The sequence below is a fragment of the Amblyraja radiata genome, chromosome 28, assembly GCF_010909765.2.
Source record: "Amblyraja radiata isolate CabotCenter1 chromosome 28, sAmbRad1.1.pri, whole genome shotgun sequence".
Classification (NCBI taxonomy): Eukaryota; Metazoa; Chordata; class Chondrichthyes; order Rajiformes; family Rajidae; genus Amblyraja; species Amblyraja radiata.
This window is the reverse complement of record NC_045983.1, coordinates 3791616-3808901: the sequence shown is the minus strand read 5'-3', so window position 1 is coordinate 3808901 and position 17286 is coordinate 3791616.

Here is a 17286-nt window from a genome sequence, read left to right as displayed (position 1 = left end):
CCAGCTCCGGGCAACCGGGAGTATCGTAGAGGCCGATCGGCCCCAGCTCCGGGCAACCGGGAGCAGTGCAGCGGCCATTGGGCCTCAGCTCCGAGTTTCCGGGAGCAGTAAGCCTGTCACTGAGCCCCAGCCACGAGAGACGGGGGAAGCGGCGCACCCAGAAGGGGGTAAAACGAGCAGCCCCCCCCCAACGACACCTCGGGTTACCACAGGGGAAACCCAACCCGTTGAGGAGGCCGGGTATCTGAGCCCAGGAAAGGTGAGGCAATTCACCGAAGCGGTGGGCATGAGGGAGCAGGAAAACGGACTCTAAAGGACAATGGAGCTCAAACTGGCATCCTTAAACGTGCGCAGTGTGAAGAGCACTGCGCGATGTGTTAATGCCTTGCAGTACCTGGCCAAGGTCAAGGCAGATGTGACTTTTCTACAGGAGTGCGGGTTGCCACACCTCCGCTGTTATCGGAGGTGGTCGCGATGGTGGCCCCACGGACTGTCTGTGTGGTCGGGGGGCAATGATTGTCGTGCTTCTGGCCTGGGGATCTTGCTGCGGGGAGGGAACTTCGCCATCACTGAGGTCAGGGAGGTGGTTGCGGGGCGTCTCCTCGTGGTGGATGTAATGTACCGTGGTTCTCCGCTCCGGCTGATTAATGTGTCTGCCCCACCCGTGCGGAGCGAGCGGCAGGCCGTTCTCCAGCAGCTCCCAGTGCTGTTGGCCACGTCCCGGCAGCTCGTTCTGGCCGGTGACTTCAACTGCATCATTGATGCGGCTGGACGATCCGGCAGTGCCGACAACAGACTGGACAGCACGTCCAAGTTCCTGATGGAAACGGTAAAAGACGCAAAGCTGCACGACGCCTTCAGCGACCCTGCAGGCGGGTCCCAGCCGCGGTTCACCTGGTCGAGATCGGACGGTTTGGCCCGATCCCGGATAGACTTCGTCTTCACCACGAAGGCCGTCACGGTGAGACACACCGACCTCACGCCGGTGTTCTTCTCTGACCACTGCCTCCTCCAGGCTTCCTGTCACCTACAGGAGGACCGGAAGGCAGGCAGAGGGACGTGGAAGTTAAATGTGAAGCTGTTGACCCCAGAGAACGTTGAGGAGCTAAAGAGGGACTACGCACGTTGGAGAACGGTGAGGCCCCTCTTTGACTCCCCGACACTCTGGTGGGAAGCAACCAAGGAGAACATTAAGAGGTTCTTCATAGCCAAAGGGGTTCAGAGAGCAAGACAGAGTCAGAGGGAATTGTGCCAACTCCAGACAGAATTGCAACAACTGCTCCTTCTGCAGTCGAGGGGGGTGGATGTGAGGGAGGAACTTAGAGAGGTGAAGGACCGGCAAGCTCGGTTCTTTACCTCTGAATCCTCCAAGATCATCTTCCGATCCAGGGTCCGCCATGTGGAGCAGGATGAGACGTGCTCACGTTTCTTCTTCCATAAGGTTCACAGGGGGAGCTCTGTGATCAACAGCCTTAGGGAGGAGGACGGCTCGGTAGCATCCTCGCAGACAGACATGATGAGGGTCTGCAAATCCTTTTACTCGGAATTGTATGACCAAAAGGCCACAGACAGCACCGCCTCCCAGAACTTCCTGTCCTCTATCACGGAGGTCTTGGAGGACAGCAAGCAGGAGAGTCTGGACCAACCACTGACCCTAGAGGAGCTGACTGGCTCCATCCGCTCCTTTGACTCGAGTAAAACTCCCGGAAGCGATGGCTTACCGGCCGAGTTGTATTCGGCTCTGTGGGACTGGGTGGGCCCGGACCTGCTGGAAGTGTACAACGACATGCTTCTAGCCGGCAGCATGTCAGACTCCATGAGGAAGGGCAGCATCACCCTAATCTACAAGCAGAAGGGGGAGATGAAAGATATAAAGAATTGGAGACCCATAACATTGTTGAATGTAGACTACAAGATCCTGTCTAAGGCCATCGCCAACCGGGTCAAGTCTGCTCTGGGACGGGTGATCCACCCGGACCAAACCTGTGCTGTACCTGGCAGGAAAATCTCAGACAGCCTAGCGCTGCTGAGAGATACCATCGCCTACGTGCAGGACAGACGGGTGGATGCCTGCCTAGTCAGCTTGGACCAGGAGAAGGCCTTCGACAGGATATCGCACACGTACATGAGGGACGTGCTCTCCAAAATGGGTTTTGGGGAGGGAATCCGAAATTGGATCAAACTGCTCTACACCAACATCCGTAGTGCAGTCCAAATCAATGGGTGGGAATCAGACAGTTTCCCTGTAAGGTCTGGAGTCAGGCAGGGTTGCCCTCTCTCTCCTGTCTTGTTTGTCTGCTGTATTGAACCTTTTGCCGAGTCCATCAGGAAGGATGCGAGCATAAGAGGAGTGACATTGCCAGGCAGTGGGGGCATTCAGGTCAAGACCTCCCTGTACATGGACGATGTCGCCGTCTTCTGCTCGGATCCAAGGTCGGTCCGCAGATTGATCAGCATCTGTGACCAGTTTGAGTCGGCCACGGGAGCCAGGGTGAACCGCAGGAAGAGCGAGGCCATGCTCTTTGGCAACTGGCCCGACCGATCTTCCATCCCCTTCACCATCAAGCCTGACTTCTTGAAGGTGCTGGGGATCTGGTTCGGGGGGGCTGAGTCGAGTAACAAAAATTGGCTGGAGCGGATAGCCAAGGTGGGGAGGAAGCTGGAGCTGTGGAAGCAACGCTCCCTCTCCATAACCGGGAAAAATTTGGTCATCAGGTGTGAGGTGCTCTCGGGTCTGCTGTACTTGGCACAAGTGTGGCCTGTCCCTCCCTCCTACGCCACGGGGATCACCCGGGCCGTCTTCCAGTTCATCTGGGGGTCGAGGATGGACCGGGTACGACGGGTCACCATGTACAAGTCGGCAGACAACGGGGGTAAAAGCGTGCCCAACGTCGCCCTCATCCTGATGGCCACCTTTGTGTGTGGCTGCATCAGGCGGAGTGTAGAGCCAAGGCACGTGGGCACTAAGTGCCACTACCTGCTGAGGTTCTACCTGTCCCCGGTGTTGCGAAGGATGGGCCTGGCGCAGATGCCACGCAATGTACCAGTCAGCTGGACATTGCCGCCCCATCTGACGTCTGTTGACAGGTTCTTCCGGACCAACACCTTTGACCACAAGTCCATCGGGCAGTGGTCAGCACGGAATGTCCTGCAGGCACTGCAGGGAAAGGACTCGATGGATCCGGTGGCGTGGTTCCCAGAGCAGACTGCCCAGCTTGTCTGGCAAAATGCCTCATCGCCAGAACTGACCAACAAGCACCAAGACCTGGCTTGGCTGGCGGTGAGGGGAGCCCTCTCAGTTAGATCCTTCCTGCACCGTCGGAACCTCACTACCAGCGCACGCTGCCCCCGGGACGGTTGCTATGGAGAGGAGACGGTTGCCCACCTCTTTGCAGAGTGTGGATTTGCAAAACGAGTCTGGAGAGGTATGAAAGGGTCCCTGGAACGATTTATCCCGAACAGCTCCGTCACAGAGGACTCTGTGATTTACGGACTGTTCCCAGGGACACATTCAGAGACTGACATCGAGTGCTGCTGGAGGGTCATCAACTCGGTGAAAGACGCTCTTTGGTCTGCCCGAGCGTTGCTCACCACCCAGCAGAGCGAGATGTCCGTCAGGGAATGTTGCCGACTGGCCCACTGCAGACTGCAGGAGTACGTGCTAAGGGACTCGCTGAAGCTTGGTGCAGCCAACGCCAAGGCTTGGTGGGGGAGGGCCACAGTCTAGGGTCCTTCCGCTGCTGGACATGGGGGGCACAGTATGGTGGAGACGCCCCTCAAATTAAATTAAATTAAGGGAAGGTATCCCACACCAGAGGGCCACATGAGTGGCACGGGTGGGGGACATTTTTTGTGGAACTTGAAATGTCAGATGGAAATTTTCGCACTTTGTACACATTGTATATATTTATTACTTGAACAGGGGCCACAGAGTGGCACTGGTGGGGGACTGTTTGGTGAAATTTGACAAATGTAAAAAATTGTACTGGAAAAAGTTTGTATAGTCTCCGAAAATGTCGGATGAATTTTGTTTTGAATGGTTCAGAAATTGTATATATTTACCAATTGAATAAAGTATATTTTGAAATAAAAAAAAAAAAATGAAATGTCACCCATTCCTTCTCTCCAGAGATGCTGCCTCACCAGCTGAGTTACTCCAGCATTTTGTCTACCCAGGAATAAACTAGACTGCCCAACCTCTCATAAGTCATAGGAGCAGAATTAAGCCATTCGGCAAACCGGGTCCATGCCAACTAGCGATGATCCCGTACACTTAAGGGCCTGTCCCACTTAGGTGACTCTTTAGACGACTGCCAGGGACTAGTTTTAATGGAATTCACCTACGACACCTGGTGACAACCTACGACAGCAAAAATTGTCACCACTGTCGCCGAATAATTTTCAACATGTTGAAAATTTTGCGGCAGTTGCCTGTAGTCGCCAAAAAAATCGCCTGTGAGACAGTCCTTTAGCATTATGCTACACACTAGGAACAATTTTGATTTTTTTTTTACCGAAGCCAAATAACCTACAAACCTGCGCGTCTTTGGAGTGTGGGTGGAAACCAGAGCACCCGGAGAAAACCCATGTGGTCAGAGGGAGTTCATACAAACTCTGTATAGACGGCTCAAGTAATAAGCATCGATCCCGGATCTTTGGCACTGTAAGGCAACAGCCCTACCGCTGCTCCACTATGCTCCCTGATTTCAGTGTGTGAATGCAACCCCAATATGACTCTTCTACATCTTTTCCCTTTTCATTGAACATAATCAGGAATGTCCGTCCTAATCAGAAGCTACCTTCACAAGGGATCTACCTCCTTCTGTAATGTGCCCTGTTTGATGGTAATGAGGATATTTGTAGTTTTCGAGATACACCGTGGAAACAGGCCCTTCAGCCCACCGAGTGCGCAGACCATCGATTCCACGTGCACTAGTTCTATCCTACACACTAGGGACAATTTACAGAAACCAATTTAACCTACAAATCAGCACGTCTTTGGGATGTGGGAGGAAACCGGGGCACCCGGAGAAAATCTACACGATCGCGTACATATAGCACCCGTAGTCGGGATCGAACCTGGGTTTTTGGTGCTGTAAGGCAGCAACTCTTAACACTGCACTGCCGTGCCGCCCTTTCCACAGTGCTGTCTGATCTATTGTACGTTTCCAACATTTTCTATTTTTTATATTAGATAACAACCCTCTTCAGATCAAATCCATTTATCCATTTTTGAGATGCCAACATCCTAATGTCTCTCTTCATTAAACCTTTCTGTTCACCATTATAAATAGAAAGAGGCTGCAAATGAGCCGCAGAGAGAGGAGTAAATAATTTAGGAGACATTACGCCACATTCTTCTAAGCTGAGGTGGAATGACAAGTACTCGATCCCTCTATATAAAGGTAGCAGGAATTAAATATAAAGTAGTGTGAATGTGTGTTTGACTGGTTGCTGATTCATAGACTTTGCAGAATAAGGAACATGTAAGGAGCTGGTTCTGGGAAGGGGAGTGAGGAATCTTTGCAGTTGGGGGCTTGCGATTGCCAAAATGAGCAGGTGTTAATTTGGAGAGAAGGGTAGAGAGGGACGACCTATGACACACTAAGCAAGGCTGAATAATGTTTGCTAGAGGAAGGATGGCATTTAACTCACTCTTAAATCCATCCAGTGGAGGCCAAGTCACTGGATGGATTTAAGAGAGAGTTAGATAGAGCTCTAGGGGCTAGTGGAGTCAAGGGATATGGGGAGAAGGCAGGCACGGGCTATTGATTGGGGACGACCAGCCATGATCACAATGAATGGCGGTGCTGGCTCGAAGGGCCGAATGGCCTCCTCCTGCACCTATTTTCTATGTTTCTATGAGTGCAGAGAGACGTTGCCAGGATTCGAGGGTTTGAGCTACAGGGAGAGATTGAGCGGGCTAGGACTTTATTATTTGGAGCGCAGGAGGCTGAGGAGTGGTCTTATAGAGGTGTATAAAATCATGAAGGGAATAGATAGGGTGAATGCACAAAGTCTTTTGCCCAGAGTAGGGGAATCAAGACTCAAGGGCAGTTTTAAGGTGAGAAGGGAAACATTTAAATGGAACTTGAGGAGTATTTTTTCACTAAAGAGAGTAGTGGGTATTTGGAACGATCTGCCAGATGAGGTAGTTGAGGTGGGTACTATAATGACATTTAAAATACATTTGGACATGTACGTGGATCGGAAAGATTTACAGGGTTATGAATCAAATGCTGGCAAATGGAGTGTATAAAGAAACTGCAGATGCTGGTTTATACCGAAGATAGACACAAAGTGCTGGAGTAACTGAGCGGGTCAGGCAGCATCTCTGGAGAGAAAGGATGGGTGACATTTCAGGTTGGAATCCTTCAGACTGGAAGTAGAGGGGTGGGAAATGAAAGTAAGAAAAGGCTTCCCGACCCAAAACGTCACCCATCCTTTTTCTCAAGAGATGCGGCCTGACCCACTCAGTTACTCCAGTACTTCGTGTCTGTCACCGGAAAATAGGACTAACTGAGATGGGGCATCTTGTCTGACTGGGCAAGTTGGTCCAAAGGGCCTGTATCCATGCTGCATGACTCTAATGTTGTGGCACCTACAATACTGGTGTTGGTGGGTTATTGAAACATCTCCAGCGAGTGCAACATGCTGCACATGTTTTTTTGTTTGAAAGATGCAACATGGAAACAGGCCCTTCAGCCCACCGAGTCCATGCCGACCACCCATTCACTAGTTCCATGTTATTCCACTTTCCCATCCACTTCCTACCCACTAGGGACAATTTACAGAGTCCGATTAACCTACAAACCTGCATGTCTTTGGGACGTGTGAGGAAAGCAGAGCACTTGGAGGAAACCCACGCAGTCCCAGGGAGAACATGGAAACTCCATACAGTCAGCACCCGAGGTCAGGATTGAACCTGGGTCTCTGGCGCTGTGAGGCAGCAGCTCTACCACTGCGCCACCGTGTTGGTTATCATTGCACAGATTCTGCACGGATCAGCTCTTGTTTTGTTGAATACACTGCCATATTGTGTTCTGTGTGGACCAGTGTCAAATCAATTCAGGTTTAATAGTTAAAGGGGTAAGTAACCAACAGGACACTTTATTTGCATTTTTGCATGTTTTCCATGCTGTATGTGATACATCCCTGATTTCAATGACCAAGTTACTGTTGGGTCACAGACCTTTCACTCATTCTCGCCCAGCTGGGCTAAGTTAAAGTTAACCATTTTCCACCATGCTTATTCATTCAAAGATTATTCATAACCACGGGGACACTCCTTACCCCTTAGTCATTGTCATTCCAGTAGACTTGCAGAAGATAATCTGTTATCAAAGTCATTTTATCACCCAACTAATAACTAGGAGGTAAAGAGATCTAAGTTTAGTTTAGTATAGAGATACAGTGCAGAAACAGGGCCTTCGGCCCACTGTTCACCCTGCCATCATAGAAACATAGAAAATAGGCGCAGGAGTAGACCATTCGGCTCTTCGAGCTAGCACCGCCATTCAATATGATCATGGCTGATCATCTAAAATGTTCCCGATGTTGGTGGAGTCCAGAACCAGGTGTCACAGTTTAAGAAAAAAGAATTTGGCTCTTAGAGCCAAGTCTAACTCTCTCTTGAAAACATCCAGTGAATTGACCTCCACTGCCTTCTGTGGCAGAGAATGCCACAGATTCACAACTCTTTGGGTGAAAACGATTTTCTTCATCTCAACCCTGAAAGGCCTACCCCTTATTCTTAAACTGTGACCCCTGGTTCTGAACTCCCCCAACTTCGGGAACATTTTTCCTGCATTCACCCTGTCCAATCCTCTAAGAATGTTATATGTTTCTATGAGATTACCTCTCATCCTTCTTATTTCCAGTGAATACAGCCCAGTCGACCCATTCTTTCATCATATGTCAGTCCCGCCATCCTGCGAATTAACCTGGTGAACCTGCAACCTCATAGCATCCTCCTCGCAGCTCACACGGCCACCCAGCTTTGTGTCATACGCAAACTTGGAGATGTTACATTTAATTTCCTCGTCTAAATTGTTAATATATATTGTAAACAACTGGGATCCCAGCACCGAGCCCCGCGGCACCCCACTAGTCACTGCCTGCCATTCTGAAAACGGCCCGTTAATTCCTACTCTTTGCTTCCTGTCAGCCAACAAGTTCTCTATCCATGTCGATACCCTACCCCTTTTTCAAGTCCTTACCTTCCCGGAGATGTGATCATTTTTCGGATCACATTCTCCGGGCTCTGCAGCCTACCATCGATGGAGTTGGAAGCCCCCTCGGACTGTCGTGAGCCCCACCGCGGGGCGCGGACTTAACATCGGAGCTGATCCCTTGCCTGGGATCGCACCCACCTGTGGACTTACCATCAAGGGCTTGCAGTCTCGGGAGAGGCTCGTCGGGAGCTCCAACGCCGCGGAAGGCTCGACCAGCCCCAACGCGAGGTTTGATCGCCCGGCGCGGGGGAGCTGACAACCCCCCGATGCAGGAGCTGAACGCCTCGAAGCGGCTACGGGAGTCAAGACTGTCTCGTCTACGGTGGCTCGAGGCCCACGACCGAGGAAGAACAAAAGGAAGAGACTTGAACTTAATTTCACCTTCAATCACAGTGAGGAATGTGTAGGAGTCAGTGGTGGATGTTCATGTTAAAATGTGTTTTTGAGTCTGTGGCTTTTAATTATATGACTGACCTGGCCAGTGAAATTCCTCGTATGTTGCAAAACATATTTGGCGAATAAAATCTAATTCTGATTCTGATTGACTCCCACAGCTATCTAGACTACACTATCTTCCACACTTTCTCTTACAAGGATGCCATCACTTTCTTGGTGTTCCCCATCTCTGTCTCTGCTCTCAAGATGAAGTTCTCCATTATAGGACAGTCATAAAGCACGGATATTCAGTCCATGCCGACCAAGATGCCCCATCTAACCTTATCCCACTTACACAAAGCACCATCCTTTAAAAATGTAGATTACCTCCAGATTATGCGAACTTCACTTGGTTATCAAATAAAGTCATACAGCACAGAAACAGGCCCTTCAGCCCAACACATCCATGCTAACCAAGATGCCCCATCTAAGCTAGTCCCATTTGGCTCATATTCCTCTAAACCTCTTATTTCCATGTTTCTGTCCAAATGTCTGTTAAGTGGGATAGCACCTGCCTTAACTGCCTCCTCTGGCAATTCATTCTATATACACACTACCCTCTGAGTGAAAAAGTTGCCCTCAGGCAATTGAGATTAAATCTTTCCACTCACATTAAAATTATGTCCTATGGTTTTTGATTCCCCTATTCCAGCAATGATTTTACACACCTCTATAACACTTCCAAACTATCCACTTTCTTCTGGAAATGGGGTTACCCCCCACACTTGCGGATGAAGCCCTCACCCATGCCTTTTCCAGTCCCTGTAATTCTGCTCTTGTTCCCTCCACCTTCCTGCCCACACAACCTCCCCCCTGACAGAACAAAGGTGGAGTTCTGATCAATACCTTTCAACCCACCGGCCTCTGCATCCAACACATCATTCTCTGACATTTCTGCGATCCCACCACTAGTTGCATCTCCTTCCCATCCCTTTCTGTTTTCCACAGAGACCTTTCTTTCCGTGACGCCACGATTCGTTCAATTTCCGATACCCCCCCCACTCCCACATACACGCTTCTCTCTCCTAATCTACACAAGTCCTCTCAGGTATAACGTTCTCTCCACAGCTCCTGCTCCCCTATCGAACAGTTCCTTTTGCTTCCTCCAGCTATAGAAGCAATGGCCAATAAAGAACACCAACGCCTCTACTTCTATAGAAGGCTTTGGATGTTCAGCATGTCCCCAACAACTCTCACCAACTTCTACAGATGCGCCGCAGAAAGTATCTTATCAGGATGCATCACAGCATGGTTTGGGAACAGCTCCAATCAAGCCCGCAAGAAATTACAGACTATTGTGGACGCAGCCCAGACCATCGTACAAACCAACCTCCCTTCCATTGACTCCATCTATACTGCACGCTACCTCGGCAAGGCATGATAAAGGACGAGTCACTGGTCACTCCCTCTTCTCCCCTCTCCCATCAGGAAAGCGGCACAGAAATGTGAAAACACACACCTCCAGATTCAGGGACAGTTTCTACCCGGCTGTTATCAGGCAACTGAATGGTTCAGTTCTATTCCAGTCAACAACTACAGAGTGGTCCTGACCTCCCATCCACCTCATAGGAGACCCTCAGAATGTCTCTAATCGGACTTTACTGGACTTAATTCCGCACTAAACATTATTCCCTTCATCCTGTATCTGTGCACTATGGACGGCTTGATTGTAATCATGTACAATCTTTCTGCTGACTGGATAGCATGCAAGAAAAAAGCTTTTCACTGTTCCTCGGTACACGTGAAACTAAACTAAGCTGACCTTAAGTAAACTAAATTAACTGGAGTTTGAAGAAGGGTCCCGACCCGAACCGTCACCCATCCCTTTCCCCCAGAGGTGCTGCCTGACCCACTGAGTTACTCCAGCACTTTGTGTCAAACTAAACTAAACTAAACTAAACTAAACCAAACTCTACTTCACATCTACCGTAGTCCTCTCACATATAACTTTCTCTCCACTGTCTCTGCCCCCCCCCCCCCCCCCCCCCCTATCAACCAGTTCCTTTCCCCTCATCCACCACCTCTGTCCTCATCGCCAGCCCCTGCCCACTTAGGGGTCCCCTGTTCCCCTCATCTCCCATTCCCATCCATCCACCACCCCTCCCTCTGGTTCTGCATCTAACCCCTCATCTGTTGTCTACACCCATGACCCCACCCCTTTGTTTCCTCTGCTGGCCCATCTGCCAATCGCCGCCTCCTTACCTGCGTCCACCTCTCACTTGCCAGCTCTTGCCCCACCCTTTCCCCCTCACCAGCTATCTCCTGTCTGCTCCAGTCTTCAGGAAGGCTCCCAACCTTTCTGAAGCGGCACGGTGGCGCAGCAGTAGATTTGCTGCCTTACAGCGCCAGAGACCCGGGTTCGATCCCGACTATGGGCGCTTGTCTGCACGGAGTTTGTACGTTCTCCCCGTGACCTGCGTGGGTTTTCTCCGAGGTCTTCGGTTTCCTCCCACACTCCAAAGTCGTACAGGTTATAGGTGAATTGGCCAGGTGTAAATGTAAAATTGACCCTAGTGTGTGTAGGATAGTGTTGGTGTACGGGTCGGTGAGGACTCGGTGGTCTGAAGGGCCTGTTTCTGCGCAGGATCTCTAAAATAAACTAAACCTAAAACGTCATCTGTCCATTTCCCTTCGCAGATGCTGACTGACCCGCTGAGTCCTACCGGCACTTTGCTTTATGCCCAAGATTCCAGCATCTGCAGCCCTTGTGTCTCCAGTCTGTTTTCTAGGGTGCACAATCATTAAGGAAGGTCCCTCTTCATGTTCTCTCTCCAAGGGAACATAGGCACATACAATATAGTGGAGGGGATGTGGCCAGCAGCCAAATGCTCTACAGTCCAACAAACCATTATAGAGTCACACCGCATGGAAACAGGCCCTTTGGCCCAACTTGCCCAAGTCAACCATGATGTCCCATCTACACTCGTCCCACCTGCCCACATTTGCTCCTTATTCCTCTAAACCGCTCCGTTCCATGTACCTGTTCAATATATATTTTAAATGTTTTAATAGCTGCCTCAACTACCTCCTCTGGCAGCTCGTTCCATATACCCACACCCCTCTGTATGAAAAAGTTGCCCCTCAGGTTCCTATTAATTCTTTCTCGTCTCACCTTAAACCTATGTCCCCTGGTTTGTGAGTCTCCTACTCTGGGTTAAAGACTCTGCGCATTCACTCGATCAATCCCTCTCATGATTTTACACACCTCTATAAGATCAGCCCACAGCCTGCTGCGCTGCAAGGTTTCTTTTGCATTAGGACATTAATAGCTGTGCGTAAATGGCGGACTAATAGCAGACAAATTATGAAGCAAGTTACAGAGAAGTAACATCAGATAGTAACATATTAACAATAGAACCAAGTGTCGGGATTACCCGATGCAATGTAAGTAGGAGTTCCAGCTGCTATTTATTGCTGTCTGAACTGTAACTGTACAGAGCCTCTAATGCCATCTGTTAGCGACTCATCTTTAATTGAATGACAACGAGTAAATAGGCCAAGAGAGTTCTTGGTGCCTACTTTGAGTTTTTAGACCATAGACAGCATGGAAGCCAGCCCGTGTCCACACTGACCATCGATCACCCATTCACTCTCGTTCTATTTAGGGCGGTACAGTAGCGCAGCGGCAGAGTTGCTGCCTTACAACGCCACAGACCCAGGTTTGATCCTGACTACGGGTGCTCTCTGTACGGAGTTTGTACATTTCTCTTGTGACCGCAAGGGCTTTCTCCGGGTGCTCCGGTTTTCTCCCACACTCCAAAGACGTACAAGTTAGTAGCTTAATTGGCTTTGGTAAAAATTGTAAAATGTCTCTAGTGTGTAGGATAGTGCTGGTGTACGGGGTGATCGCTGGTTGGCGCTGACTCGGTGGGCCGAAGGTTCCGTTTCCGCGCTGTATCGCTAAACTAAACAAAACAATGTTACCCCCTCTTTCTCATCTACTCCCCGACACACTGGGGGCTATTAACAGAGGCCAATTAACCTACAAACCCACACATCCTTGGAATGTGGGAGCACCCGGAGAAAATCCACGCGGTCGCACCGAAAACATGCAAACACCTCACAGACAGCACCCGAAGTTAGGAACACAAACCCCGGTCACCCCACTGTGAGGCAGTAGCTCCTCCTGCTGCGCCTCAGTGATCTTACTGAAGTGTTTAGAACTGGGCTGGGAAACCTTTTCATGGTGGAAGGCCGCATTAAGTTAGCTGTAATCTAATAAGGCCACATCCAAGATACTTCAATTAGATATACTTCAAAATGTACATTATTTTGTTAAAATAGCCCTCATGACTTACTAATGTTTTAATTGTGACTGTCAGTCGGGGAGGATTATTTTGTTGAATCTTTTTTCACTCTTTGATATTTGAAATACGTTCATTTTAAGTTTAAAATAAAAATAATAAAAGATGAACAAAAACATATTAATAATAATAAATATTTGTTCTACAAAATTTGGGTTCATTCAAAAGGCCGCACTTAATGGCTTAGAAGGCCGCATGTGGTCTTAAGGCTGCAGGTTCCCCACCCCTGGTCTAGAATGATGTTTTAGGTGCTGGTGTTAGGGTGTCTTATGCCTTTTTGCAAAAGAATGAACATTTTACAAAGTATAATCAAACCAACCAAAAAAGTAAATAACTATACTCACAGCTTTGTCGTTACTCTGTTCCTTTCCACAATACAGCAAACCTCTAGGTTTAACCTCTTTATAACGCATTTTGGTTATAGTGGACCAAATCTGTTGTAGACCATTTGTTGCTTGTTGTTTCATGGTTCTCATCACCATCGATCACTGGCCCGGCGTGGTCTGTTATAGTGAGGTTGTCTGTCACTGATTGATTGATTGTCACTGGTGTCAGTTCTTCCTTTCAACTGGTCTCTCAAGTCTACACATCAACAGGCACACTTACTGAGACAAGATCTTGGTCAGGGCTTTTTAATATCAATAAGGCATGAACCACAATTCTTCAACTTTCATCAAAATGCATTCATCTTGTTGGATTGAGAAAATGTGGGATGGTTATTTGCCAATAATCTTTACATTTGAAGCAAATCTTCATGCGGTAGAGTTGCTGCCTTTCAGCGCCAGGGACCCGGGTTCGATCCTGACTACGGGTGTTGTCTGTACAGAGTTTGCAGGTTCTCCCTGTGACCGCGTGGGTTTTCTCTGGGTTTACTCCCACACTCCATTGACGTGCAGGTTTGAAGGTTAATTGGCTTTAGTAAAGATTGTAAATTGTCCCCAGTGTGTTGGATGGTGCTGGTGTATGGGTGATTGCTGGTCAGTACGGGCCCAGTGGGCCGAAGGGCCTGTTTCCGCACTGTATCTTTAAACTAAACAAAACTTTTAATATTTTAGATCAGGAAACGGTGATCTCCAAAAAACAACACTTCTGACACAATATTACACTCATTAAATATGGATTGTGAATATTTTGTGACTGTTTGCTAGTTTGGAGGAGTGCTTGAATCCAGTTGGGTAAGTGAGGATGCTTTGGGCAGAAGCATCAAGGAGATCTTTCTAACGTGGCCAGCTTTCTTCAAATGATTGTCGAGTCTTTTACCCAGAGGAGGTGAAACAAGAACCAGATGACATGGGCTTAAGGTGAGAGGGTCAAGTTTTAATAGGAATCTGAGGGGCAACTTTTTCACACAAAGGGTTGGAGGTATATGGAACAAGCTGTCAGAGTACGTAAAATGTGTAGGAAGGAACTGCAGATGCTGGTTTATACCGAACATAGATGCAAAGTGCTAAGTAACTCAGCACCGGCACTTTATGCCAGAGTAGGTAGATGAGGAAGGTACTATAAGAACATTTAAAAGACACTTGGATAGGTATGTGGATAGAAAAGATGTATTGGGATATCTCTAATATAAGGACGGTTAAATATTAGGGGCGGCACAGCGGTGTAACGGTAGAGTTGCTGCCTTATAATGCCAGAGACTACGGGTGCTGTCTGTACGGAGTTTGTAAGTCCTCCCTGTGACCACGTGGATTTTCTCCGGATGCTCCGGTTTCCTCCCACACTCCAAAGACGTACAGGTTTGTAAGTTGATTGGCATCGGTAAGTTGTATAATTGTCCCTAGTGTGTAGGATAGTGTGAGTGTACGGGTGATCACTGGTCAGCGCGGACTCAGTGGGCTAAAGGGCCTGTTTCCGCGCTGTTTCTCTAAAGTCTAAAGTAAAGTCCAAAGAACAAATTTGGTACAACAGTTCCCAGGAATTTAGGTGAAAGGATGATTGCCACCTGGACCCAAACCTATTTCTCCCCCTCCCCCTCCACCCACATTCCTTCCTCTGGCTTCACAATTTGCTACTCTTCAATCCTTTTGTCTCACGCCTTCTGCTTTAGTCACTGGCCTTTGTCCAACCATGTATGGTGCTGTGTACAGTGTTTGTACATTCTCCCCATAACCTGCGTGTTTTTTCCCCGAGATCTTCGGTTTCCTCCCACACTCGAAAGACGTACAAGTGTGTAGGTTAATAGGCTTGGTATTAATGTAAATTGTCCATTGTGTGTGTAGGATAGTGTTAATGTGTGGGGATTGCTGGTCGGCCCAAACCCGGTGGGCCGAAGAGCCTGTTTCTGCACTGTATCTCTAAACTAAACTCAACTAATCTATCCTGTTCCTGCATTGTACTGTTCTGTGTTCTATTTGACTATTGTGAACAGGTGATCGATAGTCAGAATGGACTCGGCGGGCCGAAAGGCCTGTTTCTGTAGGGATCGAGAACGTCACAAAGGCGTAGGCCATTGCCTGTTTGAGTTGGAAGTGAATCGTACAACTCTATGGGTAGCAGTAACCCTCCAGCTCTTGTGAAATTGGTCATTGTTCGGGTGTGTGGCTAAAGTACCGGCCAGCTGTTCAATGATGGGGAAACACTGCTGTTCAGTCCAACGCTCTCTTTATTCAATGCCAAACAAACACGCTCTCTAGCTGGGCTAATGACAGTAATCAAGCCTCCAAAACGTGCTATTGTTCTGTTTCTTTGCCCAAGATGCCAAATGTAGCACCAAAGTATTGTTGCCACAGAGATTAATGAACCGTTCACTTAGACTGAACTTTAAGCCTCATTGTCCCCCTGGCAAAATTCCACCTTAAGGACTAAAGCAGACATTAATGAATCTAATAATTCGTCTGCACATCAGTAAACCTGTGCACCTGTTGCTAGTTTCTGTCTCAAGACTTAGCTCCTGCTTTGGCATGTTTTTGTCCCATGTTTAACATCAACTTTTTGAAAATGGAAACCACGATAATCCAGCATCCATTTTATCTCTTTAAAAATGTCAATGCCTTCTACATGCTCATCCATATCGTTGATATAAACCACCAACAGCAATGGGCCCAGCGCATCCCTGAGGCACACCACCAGTCACAGGCCTCCTGTCCGAAATACAACCTTCCACCATCACCCTCTGCATCCTTCCATGAAGCCACTTCTCTATCTATCCAAGGTACACAAAAGTGCTGGAGAAACTCAGCGGGTGCAGCAGTATCTATACCCTTCTTCAGACTGATGTGGGGGGGGGGGAGAAGAAAAGGAAAAGGAGGAGGAGGAGCCCGAGGGCTGAGGGAGAGACAGCAAGGGCTAACAAAATTGGGAGAATTCAATGTTCATGCCCCCAGGATGCAGACTCCCCAAGCGGAATATGAGGTGCTGTTCCTCCAATTTCCGGTGGTGCTCGCTCTGGCCATGGAGGAGACCCAGGACAGAGAGGTCGGATACAGAATGGGAGGGGGAGTTGAAGTGCTGAGCCACAGGGAGATCAGGTTGTTTAAAGCGGACCGAGCGGAGGTGTTCGGTGAAACGATCGCCAAGCCTACGCTTAGTCTCACCGATGTAGATCAGCTGATATCTAGAGCAGCAGATGCAATAGATGAGGTTGGAGGAGATGCAGGCGAACCTCTTTCGCACCTGGAACGACTGCTTGGGTCCTTGAATGGAGTCCCCGCCCGCACCCCCACATCAGTCTGAAGAAGGGTTTCGGCTCGAAACGTTGCCTATTTCCTTCGCTCCATAGATGCTGCTACACCCGCTGAGTTTCTCCAGCATTTTTGTCTACCTTCAATTTTCCAGCATCTGCAGTTCCTTCTTAAACTCTCTATCTATCCAGTCGGCTAGCTTTCCTTGGATCCCATGCGATCTAACCTTGCAGAGCAGCCTACCGCGTGGAACCTTATCAAGTACATAGACTCTTCTATCTGCTGAAGTCCATGTAGACAATATCTACGTCTTGCACTCATCAACGTTTTTAGTTGGTAAATTGGTTTGGTAAATTGCAGGGGATCTGAGGTTAAACAAAGTGAGAGACAAGCCACCTCGGATACTGTCACTGTAATGTAAAGTGAGATTTTTTAAAGTTCGAACCCACGGTACGGCACGGTGGCGCATGGGTAGAGTTGCTGCTTAACAGCACCAGAGACCCGGCTTCGATCCTAACTACGGGTGCTGTCTGTACGGAGCTTGTACGTTCTCCTCGTGACTGCGTGGGTTTTCTTCGGCTGCTCCGGTTTCCTCCCACACTCCAAAGACGTACAGGTTTGTAGATTCATTGGCTTGGTATAAATGTAGTATGTGTTGGATAGTGCTAGTGTGCAGGGATCGCTGGTCGG